This window comes from Gymnoscopelus braueri, assembly GCF_963280865.1.
Source record: "Gymnoscopelus braueri genome assembly, chromosome: 11".
Taxonomy (NCBI): Eukaryota; Metazoa; Chordata; class Actinopteri; order Myctophiformes; family Myctophidae; genus Gymnoscopelus; species Gymnoscopelus braueri.
Window position 1 is genome coordinate 19,807,081 of NC_137613.1, and position 21,625 is coordinate 19,828,705.

Consider the following 21,625-nt stretch of genomic DNA (forward strand, 5'->3'; position numbering starts at 1 on the left):
AGTCTGCATCAATATTCTATAGGGAAATGTTAAATAAACCAAGATGTGTGAAAACCTAAGATTGATATGGCAAAACGACCTTGGCTGTGAGATTACTGAAAAAAATAACGGCAGACATTGATTTCAAATGTGGGTTGGGCTACAAGAGATAAGAGAAGTACGTTTATCCACTTGTACATAGATATTATTTGACACCCTTGAAACTGTTTCAGATTTAAACCAAGACAATAAATGTTGGAAGTGCAAACAAACAACAAATGGGTACATTTCTACATGCATTGTGGGACTGCTCTAGGGTAGTTATTCTCAAACTTTCCGTGCCGTGACCCCCCAAAATAATTATATTTAATCGGGGACCCCCCAAAATAATCATATTTGAACTGGGGACCCCCCACCCTGACAAGCCGATCTGCACGCTCAGAAGCAAAATGTTTGCCTCTTTCTTATATTATTTGACAATTTGACCAATGTTAGACCAGTTTTTCTAATATAGTTTGTTGATTACTTTTGATGCAGTAATGGTCTTTTTTCATTTCATTTCTTTTTCTTTCTGTGGGGACCCACAGGTTGAGAACCACCTCTACCTCTACTGCCGTTTTGGAAGTCGGTATTGAAATACCGACGGTGGATTCCCACATGCCACCAGGTCTCAATAAAGCAGAGATGGGATTAGTAGCAACAGGTTTTATTGTAGCAGCCAGGCTTATTTTACCTAACTGGCAGAGTCTGCATATGAAACTTATGACAGAATCTTCTGTATTTGAAAGTACGATTGCCAGGGTAACAATGTTCCAAATAAAGATGGCAAAATATGTTGACAATCTAATCTGGAGTCTAACAATCAGAGAGATGTGGGGAGAACAGAACATTATATAATATACTTACAACATTGTCCCAAAAAACAGGATGTTATCTATGGCCCAGCCGGTAAAGGTGGCCTATGTGTATTAACTTCAAAGGTAAAGCGATGGAGCCCACACACCCAAAAAATGTAAAATATACTTCTTTATTACAAAATTGACAATATATCAGTGTTGCTCAAACTTTTTCAAACTTTTTCCTATAATACACATAAATAGGCTAAAGGAAACTGTATGCACATCGACTGTGGGTGCTGGGCTAAAAAGGCTAAAACTTAAACGGTAAAAGATATACTTCTTTAATACAACATTGACAACGTTTCAATTCGCTTGTGGATCTTCTACATGGTCATTTGAGCATGCACACCTTTTGACACCTTTTGACCTTATAATGATGATTGTTCCCCATTGTATGTCACAAGAACAGAACATGATTGGTACATCATTGTCCCAAAAAACAGGATGTTATCTATCACCAAGCCGGTAAAGGTGGCAGCCTAAGTAAATTAACTTCGAAGCGGTAGAGCCAGCCCGCACACCAAAACACGGTAAAAGATACTTCTTTATTACAAAATGGGCAACTTTTTGATCCGCTGTAGATCTTCAGGTAATTTGAGCATGCACACCTGCTGACTTCCTTATAATGATGTTCCCCATTGTAAGTGACCTTCTGTCTTTACAACAATGAAGACACAATTACAAACCAAACATTTAAAAAAGTGTTCTTCTTTATTTCTTTTTTACAGTCTAGGTCTGTGGATAATCAGACATTCAAATGTTCTCAGTTCTTCAACGTCTACATTTTTTTCTAATTTCTTCCTTTCAAAATTTCAACTCAACTTACATTCACTATGTATATTACAGAATCAAAAATCATGACACATGGGCCCTATATCTTGCCTTACCCCTTATGCCTAAACGTTTTTTAGTATTGTGAAAAGCATTTTTTTATTGTTTAGTTCAAATAGGCAGCCGATCGACATCAACATGTTGTGAGGTTATAGATCGACTATTTGAACTATCTTTAAATGTTTTTCAAAATAGTAAAAAATACCTAAAAGGTTTAGGCGCATGCACAGAAAATAGCAGATCTATCTTGCAACAACAACAAACAAACAAACAAACAAACAAAACAAAAAACATAAATTTTACACAACACTGATGATAGACATAGTGCTGTGATGAAGCTCTAAAAAAGTTTATTCTGCCACACAATTTTATACAATATGTAGTGGAGGTTCCCCTGCTTCATCTCTTTCTCTCGGCTAAGAGATATGAGTCCTTGACCTGAAAAAACGTTGAAGACGCCTGGAATAGAGGGACAGATGGGCTGTCTTTGTTTAAGAAACGTTCTGCCCGAGTAAAAAAAATAATCAACGATTTGCACATATTTTCACGATAAAAAAAAATTTGCAGATTAGATGCTCATAGTGCGGCACTATGAGCGTGTCTATCAAAGAATCATGGAAAGGAAACATATGTCTTTTGGCAAAGCACTTTGAAGTGTTCCAAAATGCAGGTTAACCCATTCAGACCGGGAAAGCATCATCATTTTAGATTTTAATCACTTTAACCATTATCTTATACGAGTGCCGCACAATGAGCTTTTAGATCTGCTATTTAAAAAAACTTCAAAGAGGTACAGTTCAGTTCAGTTCATTTTTTTTTATTTTCGGACAATGGGCACAAACATAATAACAAATAACATTTCATTATTATTCTTATTTTCTCAGCAGTGTCCAAGAGTCCGAAAAGGGGCTAGGGAGAAGCACTAGGCTTGTCGGGCCCTGCCCTGTAGTCTTACAACTCTCTTTTCTTCATTATTTTTTTAACACAAAGCACGCCCCATGGCGTACTTACTTACGTATACATTATTCATATATACATATACATATACATATATATATACATATATACATGGTATGTGGTATATACATCCCAATATAATACAATAGTATGTTGTATAATATGATATAATTCAATATTACAATAGTAATAGTATAGTAATAATATAATAGTATATACTATAATTGCAAATATATAACACAACATATCCTAACATATCATTTAATATAATATATTATGATATAATATGATATAACAATACAGCAATTACAATATTATAACAATTTCTACTGTCTAATATAATTATATAATGTAATTATATAGAACTACATCATACTTTCAATTCTTCCCTTCTGTACCTATCGAAAATAGATCTCTTTAGTCTAACTTTGAATTTATTTATGTTTTCACAATATTTTAATTAATCCTCTAACCCATTCCATAGGGTGGCTCCATAAGAAGAGATGCACATTATTTTAAGATCTGTTTTCATCACATGTTTCTTGAAGTTCAGTGGTCCCCTGAGGTTATATCCCCCCTCTTTATCCAAATATTTGCTTCGTACATTTTCCCGGTAATTGATTATATCTTGCTTTATACATGACTTGTAGTGTTTTAAAGATGACCATATCCTTGAACTTCAAAAGATGTGATTGGAGAAACAATATGTGTGTATGGTCCCGATATCCTGCATTATTTATTACTCTTAGTGCTCTTTTTTGGATTATGATTAATGAATTTATGGTTGATTTGTATGTGTTACCCCATACCTCTGAGCAGTAATATAAATAGGGTAAGATCATTGCACAGTACAGAGTGTGTAATGAGCTGGGATTAAGTTCGTGTCTTGCCATACTTATGATTGCTATGCTCTTTGCCATTTTTTTCCTCACATGTTCTATATGGGGTTTCCAGCAGAGTTTATGGTCTAGAATCATTCCCAAGAATTTATTTTCATATACTCTTTCTATTATATTATTATCTATTATCAACTGGATATCTATTTTTATCTGGCGGTTTCCAAAGACCATACATTTTGTTTTATTTAGGTTTAGAGATAATTTATTTCTGTCAAACCAGAGTTTGTATTTGCTCATTTTTATTGTTAGGACCGTCATAAGCTGCTGGATGTCCTCCCCAGTACAGAACATGTTAGTATCATCAGCAAATAGTACACACTTCAATACACTTGACACTGAGCACAAATCATTGATGTATAAATTAAACAGTTTGGGACCCAAAACCGACCCTTGGGGGACTCCACACATAATTTTCAGGCTTCTAGATTTGCAGTTGTACAATTTGTTCTCTGTTTTGTATGTAGCTTTCAAGCCAATTTGACACCACCCCTCTGAAACCATACTTTACCATTTTCCTTATAAGGATAGTGTGGTCTATTGTGTCAAAGGTAGAGCCTGCACACCCAAAAAACGGTAAAAGATATATGAAGCATTGCGTTAGTTCATGCAGGACACGGAAGTCTTGCACGCCTCAGCTGTAATCAGCTGTCAGTCAGCTTATGTGAACATCAGCCTCCTATTCCCCAAATCCCCATTCACAGCTCTGCTGGTCATTAAGTCACACATTCATACTCCAATCACAGCTCACGCCTTAACAAAGAGGTTCCTTTAAATACGGCTTCGTATTCACTAGGTCTCTGCTTGTCTTGCTGCCTGCTCCATTGCTGCTTAGCTGCCTCCTCCACCCCAGCCTCCACCTTTTGATTAGAGTATGGCATAGGCTCAAATACTTGTGATTTATATCAATTCAAACTAATATGTCAATGTATTGCTTATTGTTTGATATTGTATCCCTATGGGGGTTTTGCTTAACCTGACTCCGCCAAATGGAAGAAGCTTGCGACACACATTTTGTTTCACAGCCTACTGAGCCTCTGAGACTCAGGTAGCAGAATCGATGCAAGACGGCGTTTAATTTTTTCAAGCTACTTGGCAGGTGATTGGATGATCCCGCCCCTAGCAGCCGCTGATTAATTCGTACATGCAGCGACCGGGCAGCTCTACTCCCTGAGCGATCCCAGATGCAGGGTGTATTGTGAAACTCAATACCGCCCCCATCTGGCTGAGTCAGGTTAGGTTTTGCTCAATCTGGGAACCCATCGCCAAATAAAAAGGAAAAACAGCGCCCTCTGCTGTTTTTTACTTATTCACTTGGCTCTGGGAGGAGCTATACGGTGGACCCGTGCGCAGGGAAACCGGGGTTTTGGTCTGCCTTCAGCCTTTCACTTCCGGTGGTGCGACTATGTTTTCATTCCCACTAACAATAACGCAGAACACTAACACCAATTCTCCCAAAGATAATGGATCGTTTTGGTTATAAGCCCACTTGTTTCTATGATGAAAGAGCAATTTAAAATGTTACTAATGTAAGACTTAAAAGTTCCTATGCCTAGCAGTAGGGGGAGCAGAGAGCAAGGAAGGAAAATGGAGAGAGAGGAAGGAGAGAAGAAGAAATGTTGTTGTTGTTGTACTGAGTTTGCCGGTTGTACACGTTGAATGGAAAGAGTAAAGAGTTGATATTCTAAAGAGACTCCTCGTTCTTTATGTAGCACCCCAACTGTTATACTGGTGGCAGCGGTGCTAAAGAACCAGCCCAAAGGAATTATTTTTTTTCACTTTTTCAACGTCGGAAAAAAACAAACAAACAAAAGGACTTGTGAGTGCTCAAGCAGCATTAAGCGCTCCATAGCAAGTTTGTCGGCAACAACCCACGTCTCTCCCCCCCCCCCCACCACAATGGAAGAAGCGGCAGCCCCAGCTGAGGTTGCACCAGCCCCACCTGCAAGAGCAGATTTGCCGTTCCGGCTGGAATTACCAGCCGCCTTTACTGGGGACGGAGATGAATCATTTAACTTCTGGATTACACGGTTTGAAGTAGCAGTCAATGTGTCTTCATCACAGGTAAACAAAGCTAAACTATTACCAGCTAGATTGTGTGGGCCAGCATTTGCCTATTGGCAGAGCCTTCCTACTGACATCAAGGATGATTATGACAAAATTAAAGAACGTCTGGCTGCAGTTTTTGGACGTGCGCAGTTTTTGGCAACGTTCCAGACCTATATTACAGCACGGCCCCGCAAACCTAACGAGCCTTTGGAGCTGTACTTAGCAGATCTGTCTTGTTTAGTGGAGAAAGCGTTCCCTAATTATGGCATGGAGGCTAAGAAGTGTGAACTATTCAGAAGATTTGTAGCAGGGCTGGACTCATCCTTACAACTAAAGATACATGAGCATGGTGCCACTGCTGTGGACTCAGCTTTGAAAATTGCAGCTCAGTGCGAGCGTGCCCAGCTTGCGCTTAACATTAACTCCCCCAGCCAACTCATGTCTGTCACAACCCCCCCCAACATACTACCTGCCCCAAATACAGGGACAAACGTAGCAGCAGCCATTGCCCAAATGCAGGCAGACATAAGGGATATTAAGCAGCAGCAGCATAGGCGCACAGATGACCAGCTGGAGTACCTGTCGGACCGGGTGGCACGGCTGCAGCTGGAGGTTAATACAGTGACAAAAAAAGAGCCTCAGTATGATATGCATTACAGTGCTAGAGACAGACCTGACCGGCGGGAGTACTCCCCTCACCGAAATGAATACTATGACCACAGGGCACCTGCACGCCGTGACAGCTATGATCACTATGGGGCTCGCAACATGCCACAGAGGAGACGTGAATATTCTCCATCTCCACGTTATTCCCCACATGACCATGACGACTACTCTAGAGGCCGTACAGCAACACGCCGCGATGACTGCGCATGTGGCACCACACGCTATGGTGATTCGCCTTACAGGGGCCGGGCAGCCTCACCCAGAGTATGGGGTGCGGAGCGTGCTCTTACCCCCCCGGCACCGCGACAGTCAGACAGACAGGACATGCCACGCCACCGCACCACCTCCCCAGGTCGCCGCGTGCGATTCAACTCTCCCGGAGCACAGAGGGAGAGAGATGGGGACAGGTTTCAGGGAAACGAGTATTAGCTGCCATTAGGGACCGAATGACAGCTCCTACCATACACATGGTCCATCCAGACAAATATGACAATCGCACAGCAATTATCCGAGCAGTGATAGAAGGTGCAGAGGTGAATATTCTGCTAGATTCAGGGTCGGATATTTCTATTATCACAGAGACATTCCGTCACACAGTACCAGCTTTATGTTCCCGCCCTATGCTCAAGTCATTTGTTCTGGCATCAGGAGTGACCGGGCACCCTCTAGATATACTGGGTTCCCTCACCACTCAGTTGCGCATTGGGCCACACATGATGCAGCAGGAATTCAGGGTGGCACGGATGGCTAACTATTCTGCCATCCTGGGGTTGGACTTTATGGTCGAACATAACATTGTCATTGACTTTGCTACCCAATGTATGTCCTTGTATGGCCACCAGGAGCCACTATTGAACATGTCAAACCTTATCCCCTTGCAGTGTAATGCAGTGAGTGCCGCCCCAGTGATTGTGCCACCATTGTCAGAGATGGTGGTGACTGCCACAGTCGACCTAGTTAAGTCTCCTTCCCCTGTGGCTCAGAACTATGTAACTTTTCTGGAGCCGTCTCAGACTGACACCACAGGGTTGGCGGTGGCAAGGGCGCTCACAACAGTGACACATGGCATCGCTACAGTGAGGGTGGCCAACCCCTCCACACAACCCATTCACCTAAAAAAGGGGCAGAACTTGGGGCAGTTCCATCCCCTACTAGGACGTCAACAGGAGAGCTATACAGTGGTGGAGTCCGAGCCTCTCACTGTTCCCAAGGAACGGCTGGAATTACCAGCCGCCTTTACTGGGGACGGAGATGAATCATTTAACTTCTGGATTACACGGTTTGAAGTAGCAGTCAATGTGTCTTCATCACAGGTAAACAAAGCTAAACTATTACCAGCTAGATTGTGTGGGCCAGCATTTGCCTATTGGCAGAGCCTTCCTACTGACATCAAGGATGATTATGACAAAATTAAAGAACGTCTGGCTGCAGTTTTTGGACGTGCGCAGTTTTTGGCAACGTTCCAGACCTATATTACAGCACGGCCCCGCAAACCTAACGAGCCTTTGGAGCTGTACTTAGCAGATCTGTCTTGTTTAGTGGAGGAAGCGTTCCCTAATTATGGCATGGAGGCTAAGAAGTGTGAACTATTCAGAAGATTTGTAGCAGGGCTGGACTCATCCTTACAACTAAAGATACATGAGCATGGTGCCACTGCTGTGGACTCAGCTTTGAAAATTGCAGCTCAGTGCGAGCGTGCCCAGCTTGCGCTTAACATTAACTCCCCCAGCCAACTCATGTCTGTCACAACCCCCCCCAACATACTACCTGCCCCAAATACAGGGACAAACGTAGCAGCAGCCATTGCCCAAATGCAGGCAGACATAAGGGATATTAAGCAGCAGCAGCATAGGCGCACAGATGACCAGCTGGAGTACCTGTCGGACCGGGTGGCACGGCTGCAGCTGGAGGTTAATACAGTGACAAAAAAAGAGCCTCAGTATGATATGCATTACAGTGCTAGAGACAGACCTGACCGGCGGGAGTACTCCCCTCACCGAAATGAATACTATGACCACAGGGCACCTGCACGCCGTGACAGCTATGATCACTATGGGGCTCGCAACATGCCACAGAGGAGACGTGAATATTCTCCATCTCCACGTTATTCCCCACATGACCATGACGACTACTCTAGAGGCCGTACAGCAACACGCCGCGATGACTGCGCATGTGGCACCACACGCTATGGTGATTCGCCTTACAGGGGCCGGGCAGCCTCACCCAGAGTATGGGGTGCGGAGCGTGCTCTTACCCCCCCGGCACCGCGACAGTCAGACAGACAGGACATGCCACGCCACCGCACCACCTCCCCAGGTCGCCGCGTGCGATTCAACTCTCCCGGAGCACAGAGGGAGAGAGATGGGGACAGGTTTCAGGGAAACGAGTATTAGCTGCCATTAGGGACCGAATGACAGCTCCTACCATACACATGGTCCATCCAGACAAATATGACAATCGCACAGCAATTATCCGAGCAGTGATAGAAGGTGCAGAGGTGAATATTCTGCTAGATTCAGGGTCGGATATTTCTATTATCACAGAGACATTCCGTCACACAGTACCAGCTTTATGTTCCCGCCCTATGCTCAAGTCATTTGTTCTGGCATCAGGAGTGACCGGGCACCCTCTAGATATACTGGGTTCCCTCACCACTCAGTTGCGCATTGGGCCACACATGATGCAGCAGGAATTCAGGGTGGCACGGATGGCTAACTATTCTGCCATCCTGGGGTTGGACTTTATGGTCGAACATAACATTGTCATTGACTTTGCTACCCAATGTATGTCCTTGTATGGCCACCAGGAGCCACTATTGAACATGTCAAACCTTATCCCCTTGCAGTGTAATGCAGTGAGTGCCGCCCCAGTGATTGTGCCACCATTGTCAGAGATGGTGGTGACTGCCACAGTCGACCTAGTTAAGTCTCCTTCCCCTGTGGCTCAGAACTATGTAACTTTTCTGGAGCCGTCTCAGACTGACACCACAGGGTTGGCGGTGGCAAGGGCGCTCACAACAGTGACACATGGCATCGCTACAGTGAGGGTGGCCAACCCCTCCACACAACCCATTCACCTAAAAAAGGGGCAGAACTTGGGGCAGTTCCATCCCCTACTAGGACGTCAACAGGAGAGCTATACAGTGGTGGAGTCCGAGCCTCTCACTGTTCCCAAGGAACGGCTGGAATTACCAGCCGCCTTTACTGGGGACGGAGATGAATCATTTAACTTCTGGATTACACGGTTTGAAGTAGCAGTCAATGTGTCTTCATCACAGGTAAACAAAGCTAAACTATTACCAGCTAGATTGTGTGGGCCAGCATTTGCCTATTGGCAGAGCCTTCCTACTGACATCAAGGATGATTATGACAAAATTAAAGAACGTCTGGCTGCAGTTTTTGGACGTGCGCAGTTTTTGGCAACGTTCCAGACCTATATTACAGCACGGCCCCGCAAACCTAACGAGCCTTTGGAGCTGTACTTAGCAGATCTGTCTTGTTTAGTGGAGGAAGCGTTCCCTAATTATGGCATGGAGGCTAAGAAGTGTGAACTATTCAGAAGATTTGTAGCAGGGCTGGACTCATCCTTACAACTAAAGATACATGAGCATGGTGCCACTGCTGTGGACTCAGCTTTGAAAATTGCAGCTCAGTGCGAGCGTGCCCAGCTTGCGCTTAACATTAACTCCCCCAGCCAACTCATGTCTGTCACAACCCCCCCCAACATACTACCTGCCCCAAATACAGGGACAAACGTAGCAGCAGCCATTGCCCAAATGCAGGCAGACATAAGGGATATTAAGCAGCAGCAGCATAGGCGCACAGATGACCAGCTGGAGTACCTGTCGGACCGGGTGGCACGGCTGCAGCTGGAGGTTAATACAGTGACAAAAAAAGAGCCTCAGTATGATATGCATTACAGTGCTAGAGACAGACCTGACCGGCGGGAGTACTCCCCTCACCGAAATGAATACTATGACCACAGGGCACCTGCACGCCGTGACAGCTATGATCACTATGGGGCTCGCAACATGCCACAGAGGAGACGTGAATATTCTCCATCTCCACGTTATTCCCCACATGACCATGACGACTACTCTAGAGGCCGTACAGCAACACGCCGCGATGACTGCGCATGTGGCACCACACGCTATGGTGATTCGCCTTACAGGGGCCGGGCAGCCTCACCCAGAGTATGGGGTGCGGAGCGTGCTCTTACCCCCCCGGCACCGCGACAGTCAGACAGACAGGACATGCCACGCCACCGCACCACCTCCCCAGGTCGCCGCGTGCGATTCAACTCTCCCGGAGCACAGAGGGAGAGAGATGGGGACAGGTTTCAGGGAAACGAGTATTAGCTGCCATTAGGGACCGAATGACAGCTCCTACCATACACATGGTCCATCCAGACAAATATGACAATCGCACAGCAATTATCCGAGCAGTGATAGAAGGTGCAGAGGTGAATATTCTGCTAGATTCAGGGTCGGATATTTCTATTATCACAGAGACATTCCGTCACACAGTACCAGCTTTATGTTCCCGCCCTATGCTCAAGTCATTTGTTCTGGCATCAGGAGTGACCGGGCACCCTCTAGATATACTGGGTTCCCTCACCACTCAGTTGCACATTGGGCCACACATGATGCAGCAGGAATTCAGGGTGGCACGGATGGCTAACTATTCTGCCATCCTGGGGTTGGACTTTATGGTCGAACATAACATTGTCATTGACTTTGCTACCCAATGTATGTCCTTGTATGGCCACCAGGAGCCACTATTGAACATGTCAAACCTTATCCCCTTGCAGTGTAATGCAGTGAGTGCCGCCCCAGTGATTGTGCCACCATTGTCAGAGATGGTGGTGACTGCCACAGTCGACCTAGTTAAGTCTCCTTCCCCTGTGGCTCAGAACTATGTAACTTTTCTGGAGCCGTCTCAGACTGACACCACAGGGTTGGCGGTGGCAAGGGCGCTCACAACAGTGACACATGGCATCGCTACAGTGAGGGTGGCCAACCCCTCCACACAACCCATTCACCTAAAAAAGGGGCAGAACTTGGGGCAGTTCCATCCCCTACTAGGACGTCAACAGGAGAGCTATACAGTGGTGGAGTCCGAGCCTCTCACTGTTCCCAAAACCAATGACTGTCAATATACCACAATGCCCCAAGTCAATGTGGGAGACGCATGCCGTACACCAGCTCAGAAAGAGCAACTGCAGTCACTAATGGCAGATTATTCGGATGTCTTCAGTATACATTCACATGATTATGGGCGCACAAATCTGGTGGAGCACCGTATCGACACGGGGGAGGCCAAACCCGTAAAGAAACGTGCTTATCGCACATCGCCGGCAAAACAGACTATCATTCATGCAGAAATCGACAAGTTACTCGAGCAAGGAGTGATTGAGGAATCTCATAGCCCATGGTCGGCACCAGTGGTGCTGATAAAAAAGAAGGATGGCACGTACAGGTTCTGCGTGGACTTTAGGGGTCTTAATGCAGTCACAGTTAAAGATTCTCACCCCCTACCTCGGGTGGATGACACTTTAGACAGACTCTCAGGAGCGGAAATCTTCAGCACAGTGGACCTTACTTCAGGCTATTGGCAGATACCTGTCCACCCGGATGACAAAGAAAAGACTGCCTTTTCCACCGGTGCCGGTCTGTACCAATTCCGGACTATGCCCATGGGCCTCTGTAATGCGGCCCCTAGCTTTCAGAGGCTGATGGAATTGGTGCTGCGTGGCTTGCACTGGAGCACCTGCCTGATATATCTAGATGATATTATCATTTACAGCAAAGACTTTGAGGAGCACCTGCAACACCTTAGGGCCGTACTGGAACGGTTCAGGGCAGCAGGACTCAAGCTGAAACCCTCAAAATGTCACCTGGCCAATGCCTCCGTTACTTTCCTGGGCCATGTGGTCTCCAGGGATGGCGTGTGCCCTGACCCATCCAACACAGACAAGCTTCGCTCGTGGCCCACCCCTCGTTCCCCCACAGAGGTCAGAGCATTCCTTGGTATCTGCTCCTACTATCGCAGGTTCATAGGGGGGTTCGCAAACATTGCAGAACCATTACACCACCTTACTCATAAAGCGTGCCCTTTGTGTGGTCTGCAGCGTGCCAGGTGGCGTTTGACATACTTAAGGACAAACTCACAAGTCCTCCAGTCATGGCGTTCCCACGCCTGGAGGAACCTTTCCTCCTCTACACAGATGCATCCCAGCATGCCGTTGGAGCGGTATTGGCACAGAAACTGGAAGGACGGGAACATGTGATTTCTTATGCTAGCCACACGCTCAATGGGCCAGAACGTAAGTGGTCCACGTTTGACCGTGAACTTTATGCAATTGTCTGGTCAGTACGACACTTTAAGCATTACTTAGCCTGCCATCCCTTCACTATTATCACTGACCACCGGCCTCTGGTGGGACTACGAAAAATGCCCCTGGACAATGACCCCACCGGCCGTAGGGCACGTTGGGCAGTGGAACTTGATGTTTATGACTGGCACATTATTCACAAGGAGGGTGCGAAGCACCTCAATGCGGACGCCATGTCACGACGTCCAGATTCAGATACGTGTGAAATGGCAGCTCAACGGAAAGTGTCACACAGCGCCACACAGACCTCACCACCACAAGCAGACACCAGACCCACTTCAGTGTGTCCGGCTACATCATCCCCCACTCTAGAGCCCCTGTTGCCGAGGGCAAATCTCGTCCACATTCAAGCGGATGACTGGGCCCTTGGAGAAAAACAGCAGGCGGACCCTGAATTGCGGATCGTTGTCACATGGCTGGAAGAAGGACAGAGACCCCCACCGGGGAAGATACGTACTGCCCCGCCTACTCTACGTAAGTTGTGGGCACAGTTTGGTCGACTCTCAGTGGCTGACGGCCTCCTTGTCCGCCGGATTTGCCACCCTTCTACACACAAACCTCTTCTTCAAGTAGTGGTCCCACAGGACCTCATCCCTCAGGTACTGGAACATGTCCACGGACACCCATTGGCGGGTCACTACGGATATGAGAAAACATATAAACGAGCAACTATGTCCTTTTATTGGCCTCAGATGGCTGAAGACATACTTGCCCATTGCCGACAGTGTTCAACCTGTCAGTCCAGGCGGTCCCCGGTGCCACGCCAGCAAGCCCCTTTAGTCCCCATCACACCCTCCCAGCCTTTCCAAATCGTCGCTGCAGATATCACTGAGCTCGCAACGTCAAAGAGGGGCAATCGTTATGTGCTGGTTGTTATGGACTTGTTTTCCAGATTCGTGAATCTCTACCCCCTACGTGAACAGACTGCTGTGGCTGTTGCCCGATGCCTGTTTGAACAGTACATCAGGCAACATGGGGTGCCAGGAGCCATTTTGTCTGACCAGGGAAGACAGTTTGAGTCTGACCTAGTGAAAACTCTCTGTGCGCACCTGGGAATCCATAAACTGCGCACATCACCATATCACCCTGAGTGCGATGGGGGGGTTGAGCGCTTCAACCGCACCCTCAAGAATGAAATAGCGAAAATCCTTGTTGACAGAGGTTTTGATTGGGATGACCACCTGCACCAAATAGAACTGGCCTACAACACGTCTGTCCAGACAAGTACCGGTTTGAGTCCGTTCTTCCTGGTCCATGGACGTGACGCTAACCTGGTGATCGACGTCCTCAATGACTTTAATCAGCCGGCCGCCTACACACCAGGGACCCCAGCCGACTACGCAGCTTCCCTGCGGCAGAGACTGCAACAAGCTGTGCAAGATGTGCAGGAGTTCAGTGGCGTAAAAAAGGAACAGCAGAAACACTACTATGATAGGCGAGAGAAGTATGCCCCTTACAGTGTGGGAGAGTTGGTGATGGTGACTGACCCAGCCCGCTCTCGCAACAAAATAGCGCCACGTTGGCTTGGCCCCTATGTGGTCCTGAGGCAACTTGAAGCGGCCCAGGGCTACCCCCCAGTCACCTTTGAAATACGTGAGGCGGACAACCCGCTGGCCAAACGCAGGGTGGTCCATTTTAATCGACTTAAGCCTTATGTGTCCCCCACGAGTCGGCTTAGGCGGGGTGTGACGATGAATACTCCCGCCCCTACTACAGAGGTTCACTCGCCAGCGACTCGCCTCACAGCTCTCTCGGGGTCCTTGCCACTACAGACTGCGCCTGTTTGGGACCAGTGGCCACGGCCGGCCCCTGCCCCTGTTCTACCCCAGGCCCCAAGGATGGCCATTGCTCCTGCCCCCGTTTCACCTCGAGCAGCAGCCTCTGCTTCCGCCACTGCCCCTTCCCCCGTTTCACCTCAGGCCACAGCACTGGCCCTTGCCCCTGCCCCAATGTCGCCTCGAGCTCCGGCCCCGGCCTCTAGCCCCATTGCATCTCCCACTACTGTTACGGTACCTGGGGCGCCACAGGGGCCTCCTGCACAGTCTGTGCCTGTCCCTAGGAGTCAGAGACTGAGAGGCACGCCTCGTTACTTACAGGACTTTGTGTTGTTTTGAGTCGTTAAACGACCTTGTGCTTAAAAAAAAAAAAAAAAAAAAAAAAGAGGAATGTTAACATGATGTACGCATGATATCTTATTGATGCAATATTGTTTTCTATTTTGCCAATTTTCGCACAGGCTGACCGGTAGTCGCTAATGTTAATGTGTGGTTCATGTTTGGTATTGATTGTCTTTTCATGGTTCTCATGGTCAGTGAGAAATGTGGACATTTCTTGATGGGAGGGGGAGTGAATGTAAGACTTAAAAGTTCCTATGCCTAGCAGTAGGGGGAGCAGAGAGCAAGGAAGGAAAATGGAGAGAGAGGAAGGAGAGAAGAAGAAATGTTGTTGTTGTACTGAGTTTGCCGGTTGTACACGTTGAATGGAAAGAGTAAAGAGTTGATATTCTAAAGAGACTCCTCATTCTTTATGTAGCACCCCAACTGTTATACTAACTCTCCGTGGTCTTGTCGGCTTTGAGGACGCTATTGTTAAATGAGTTTCGGTTTGTTTCTAGTTGGGAAGGAACGGCACACACGTAAATCCCGCCCACTACATTTGATTGGGTAAAGCGCAGCCTGCTTCCTGATCTGAGCACGCCCACTTGTAACCAATGAACGCAGAGCAGAATCTGTTCTTGAGAGATTAGGTTTTGCTTAACATTCCCTGATTTTGCTTGGCATGCTGCTTGGACTAAATTTAGGGAATATCTCCAAGAGCGGAGCCTTTAACGCCAAGCTTAACTGTATTTCATTTTTTGCAATAAATGGTTAAATCTACTTTGACCTGACTGAAAGTTCTTTATTACAACATTGACAACGTTTCGATCCGCTTGTGGATCTTCTACATGGTCATTTGAGCAAGCACACCTGCTCACACTTCCTTATAATGATGTGTATTCCCCCATTGTTCCCCATCTAAAGTGACCTAGAGATCAGTGGTTCTCAACCTGTGGGTCGGGACCCTCAGGGGGGTCCTCAAATGATTTTGTGGGGGTCCCCAGATGACAGTGAAGTGAGACCTTTTTATTACGTAAAAATAGAAACGAAGAAAAAGACCATTGCTGCATCAAAAGTAATCAACAAATTATACTATAAAAACTGGTCAAACATTGGCCAAACTGTCAAATATTTATAAGAAAGAGTCAAAAAGCCCTGTAGATCTGCTATTTTTACAATATGTATCTGTGGAACTGAGTCAAACTAAATAATAATAATATTCCTCAACTCCTACAATTCCAAGTGCTTGTCAGGGTGGGGTGTCCCCAGTTCAAATATGATTGTTTTGGGGGGTCCCCAGTTCAAATATGATTATTTTTGGGGTCCCCAGTTCAAATATGATTATTTTGGGGGGTTGCGGCCTGAAAAGGTTGAGAACCAATGACCTAGATGGGATACCATCGATAATGTGTTTACAAGTGCAATGAATACACAATACAGACCAGTTAAAAACAAGGAATTTTGAGAACGTAATAAAAAACATTGGCATTTAGTAAACACAGATCCACAGTTATGCAATGTCTTCAAAAGGTGGTATACAAACGTCCTCCTAATTTGAGAAATCTATTGGTGAAATCAGATTTAGCTCCTTTTAGAAAACCTTTCTAGATGTCCCAGATGGTAATTATTGGTTTACCATAATTACCGCTAACCACTTAAACCCTCCCGTGTATACTTCAAATCAAATCAAATCAAACTTTATTTATATAGCACATTTACAACAGCCAAAGCCGACCAAAGTGCTGAACATGGTTAAAACAAGGTAAGTCAGACACACAGAAGCATCAATAAAAAGAAAATATATATATATATATATATACACAGGGCAAAAACAAAAGAAAAAACAAAAAGAAACAAAACAATGCAGCATTAGGACAGAACAGGATAGCTAAATACGACTAAAAGCAAGAGAGAATAAGTGAGTTTTTAGTAAGGTTTTAAAAGCCCCAATCGACTGGGCAGATCTAATGTTGAGGGGCAGCAGATTCCAGAGCCTGGGGCCAGCAGCAGCAAAAGCACGGTCACCCCTACTCCTCAAATTAGTCGTAGGAGCGACCAACAGTAGCTTGTCCGCAGACCTCAAGGCCCTGGTTGGGATATAAGGCTCAATTATGTCAGAGAGATAAGAGGGTGACAGGCCATGAATGGTTTTAAAAACAAATAAAAGAACCTTAAAATCAATTCTAAAATGAACAGGGAGCCAATGAAGAGTGGCGAGGACTGGGGTTATATGGTCGCGTTTTTTAGTGCCGGTGAGGAGGCGGGCGGCTGCATTCTGGACCAGCTGTAGACGCCTAAGTGAAGCTTGATCAATGCCAGTGTACAGTGAGTTACAGTAATCTAACCTAGAGGAGATAAATGCATGTATAACCATTTCCAGCTGTTTTTTTGGGAGATAGGTTTTGACTTTAGCTATAAGTCTAAGCTGGAAGAAACTTGTCTTGACAACAGAGCTGATGTGTTTGTCAAGTTTAAAATTATTATCAAAAATAAAACCAAGATTTTTGGCAGAGGAATGGATGTTTGAATTTAAGGTGCCCAGGGAGTTGGAGGGTGGGACAGGATGGTGTCCAAAAATTAAAATTTCGGTTTTATTTTCGTTGAGGGTGAGAAAATTGGCGTCCATCCAGGCCTTGACATCGAGGAAACAGGTGAGAAATGGCTGGAATGGATCATTGGAGTCGATTTTTAACGGAAAATAAATTTGTACATCATCTGCATAGCAGTGAAAGGGCATATTGTGTTTTGCAAAAATTGAACCAAGAGGTAATATATAAAGGAGAAATAAAATCGGACCTAGTATGGAGCCTTGAGGCACTCCACATGAGAGGGGAGTTGCAGGTGACGCAAATTCGCCTATGTGCACGGAGAAGGTTCTATCTGAGAGGTAGGACTGGAACCAAGTGAGTACAGTGCCGGAGATGCCAACAAGGTGTTCAAGGCGTGATATTAAAATATTGTGGTCAACCGTGTCAAAGGCCGCCGAAAGGTCGAGGAGCACCAGTGCAGCAGGGGAACCGTTATCAGCTGTTAAAATTAAATCATTAAAAACTCTAAGAAGGGCTGTCTCTGTGCTGTGGCCAGGTTTGAAGCCAGACTGGAACTTTTCGTGGAGACCATGGGATAATAAAAATGACTGAAGTTGTGAGTATACGACTTTCTCCAGGACTTTAGATAAAAAGGGAAGCTGGGAAATGGGCCTAAAATTGGAGAGGATGGAAGCGTCGAGATTTTTCTTTTTAAGTAGTGGGTGTACAACAGCATGTTTAAAAGCAGGGGGAACAGAACCAGATATGAGGCAAGAGTTAATTAGCAGGAGGACACTAGGACCAACCACACCAAAAACCTCTTTGAGAAGGCGGGGGGGAATGCAGTCGGAGGGACAATTTGATGGGCGTAGCAGCATAACCATGTCAGTGAGGGCAGAGAGTGAAATAGGCTCAAACTGAGAGAGAGTTGCAGGACATGGAGAGGGGGTGGGATCTAAGGCCGTGAGTGGATGTGCTGCCCTGAGGTCAGAGATTTTGGAAATAAAAAATTTCTGAAACTCGATACAGAGGGCGAGAGAAGGGACAATGGGAGGGGCTTCGCGGGGGTTAGTGAGGGAGTTGAAAATATTAAAGAGAACCTGAGGTTTATGGCTGTTATTGGTGACAAGATTGGAGATGTAGAATGATTTAGCAGCTTTCACTGCTCTCTGGTAGTCGAAGAGGGACACCCGTAAAATGTCCAATGAAACATGGAGCCTGTCTTTGCGCCATTTCCGCTCTGCACGCCTGCTGAGGCGTCTGAGGGCGCGGGTTGAGTCATTTAGCCAAGGCTCATGTGGTGCTTTAGAACGTTTATTGTGGCGAAAGGGAGCAACGGAGTCCAAAATGTCAGTACAGGTGGAGTTGAGAAGGGCAAGAAGAGCTTCAGCACTGAGAGCACAGGGAGAGACCAGGGTGTTGAGCAATGATTGGTTGAAAATAAGGGAGAACTGAGGTGCAGTTAAGGGGTTAATGGAGCGTGTGAGGCGTGCAGGGGGACCAGCATTAACCACTGAGCAAGGGATGGAGGTGGTGAATAATATGGGGAAGTGATCTGAGATGCATGGAATAGGAAAAACGTCAAAAACAGAGATAGTGAGGCCAAAAGACAAAACAAGGTCCAGTGTGTGGCCCTTTTCATGTGTGGGGCCGGTAATAGATCTGGTGAGATTAAATGACTCAAGGAGATTAAAAAAGTCCTTAACTAGGGGTCGAGATTCACAGCAGACGTGAATATTCATGTCACCACAAATTATGATGTGATCATATTTTATCATTATCCCGGATAGAAAGTCTCCAAATTCGATAATAAAATCCTTGGATTTTGGGGGGCGATAGACCAGGGCAAAGAGCACAGGGGAGGATAGATTTAGCTCAAATAGTTGGAGTTCAAAGCTGGAATAGCCTGTGGCTGGAGTCAATCGACATGATAGATGGGATTTATAGACTGTAGCTAGACCGCCACCTATGCCCAGGGGCCTCGGGGAATTAAAAAAGGAGCAGTCAGGGGGGAGGAGATCAGGAAAGAGTGTGCAGTCACCAGGCTGAACCCATGTTTCTGTGAGGAACAAAAAACTTTTGTTACTTGGTTGACCGGAGTCCCCCAGGGGTTAACACCTAGCGTACATACCGTCAGTTCATCAGCCCTGCCATTACCTGGCCTCTCCCCACTTTCCTCTTTCCCTAATCCAGTGGTTTTCAGACCGTGACCCCCCAAAATTATTATATTTGAACTGGGAACCCCCCCCCCCCCCCAGGCATTTAGCAGACGCTTTTTTATCCAGAACGACTTACAGTAAGGAAGGTAAACACACACATCAAATGCAGAGAGACATTGTAGTTCCTCAGTAATCTAGGATCATATGCAAACCAAGAACCTAGCGTCAGTCTAAAAAATATAATATTAAAAGAAAATCTGTACATTGAAATAATAGAAACTATAGGATGCCAGGTCAGCAATTGAACCTATAGATCAGTAAAAAATAAAGCTATCTTTTTTTCTTTTTTTTTTTTCTTTTTTTTTCCTTTACATTTTTATCCCGCGATTTTGTAACCCTATTTTTTACACCCAGTGCCAATTGTCTATGTAATCCTGGGCACTACCTTCCCTCTGCCAACCTAGGGAGGCCAGGGCCGAGCTCATGCCTCCTTCAATGCATGAGAGCCAACTGACCTTCTTGTCAAAAATAAAGCTATCTAAATTACATTTTAACCTTTGCATATGGTCGTCAAGGCTAGGTCAAGTGCTACGGGCTAAAGTGGAGTCTGAAGACATGGTTCTTCAGATTATCTTCAGTTTACAATTTACAATTTAGGCATTTAGCAGACACTCTTAATTCAGAGTGATTTACAGTAAGAAAGGTAAACACAAGGTAATACATCAAATGCAGAACAATTGTAATCTAATAAAAGTCATGATCTTCTAATTAATAATAATAATAATAATAATAATAATAAACTTTATTTGTATAGCACCTTTCATGACATGAAATGCAGCTCAAAGTGCTTTACAGAGCAAGAATACAATTACAGAAAAAGTAATTGAAAGTAAAGTAAAAGTAAAACTAATTTAACAATAAAGCAAAAAAGAAAAGCAAAAGCATAAAACAATATTAAAATAAAAGCAAAAAAAAGGCAGTGAATCAGGCAAAACAGTGAGATTTAAAAAAAATCAACTAAAAGCAAGAGTGAAGAAATAGGTCTTGAGCCGTGCTTTAAAGCTATCCACAGAGGCGTGTAATGGGAGTTTATTCCACGCCGTCGGTCCGTAGAAGTAGAATGATGCTTCACCGTGTTTTTTTTATGTCATTGTAGGCACTTCGAGCAGGTCAGCACGGCACGGCACGGCAGGTCCTACAGCGTAGGTCAGCAACGTGGGGGCGGCCATAGCTGAGTGGTTAGTGAGCCCGCCTAGGGAGCCAGAGGCCCTGGTTGCCCCAGGTACGATTCCAGGCCAGGCCAGCAAATGTGTCGATGAAATGAAATTTGTCCCTGAGCAAGACTCTTAACCCCTAATTGCTCACAGGCCCTCATTGGAAACAAGACCGCAAGGACTTTCATGAACGGACCTGTTAAAGGAAAAAGGAATTATCCTAACTGGTGTCTGCTGGATTCAGGTGATAATCAGGTGTACAGCACAGGTCTTTCTCTGCAGTCAGTTGGTTATATCTGGTCTGTAACTGGTCTTTCTCTGCAGTCAGGTTGTTGTGTCTGTTCTGTAACTCGTCAAAACTGCTCTGTAGTTGTTGTCTCTCCACCATGTTGGACTGATCTGTAAAATGAGAGATACACTATTTAAAAACACAATTTTTAAAATCATAATAATGTCCAACTACCAAAGCTGCTACAGCTTATTTTTCTGACACTCAAACTATTACTACAGCTAAAAATATACAGTATATTTTATGAGGTATCATCTCTGCTAGTGTTTGTATTAAAAACAACATGTTGGATCGCCATAGATCAAACGTACTGTATTAAAACCAGTGATGGAAGAAGTACTCACATTTTTTTTACTTAAGTAAAAGTATCAATACCGCAATTTAGAAATACTCTGTTACAAGTAAAAGTCTGGTATTTTAAGTAGATGTACTAAGTTACTTTACACCACTGATTAAAACATATTGTTATGAAACTTAAACTTGACTTACAGAGATATAGTGGGACAGCAATGTTGAGGAGAGCTAGAAAAAGCAATCCAACACCGACTCCAACCCGGTTGTACCGTCTTCTGCTTCTGTCTAGAGGACACACACACATAACCTCACTCCGTCAAATGGAAGAAGCTTGCGACACACATTTTGTTTCACAGCGTACTTGCATCTGAGACT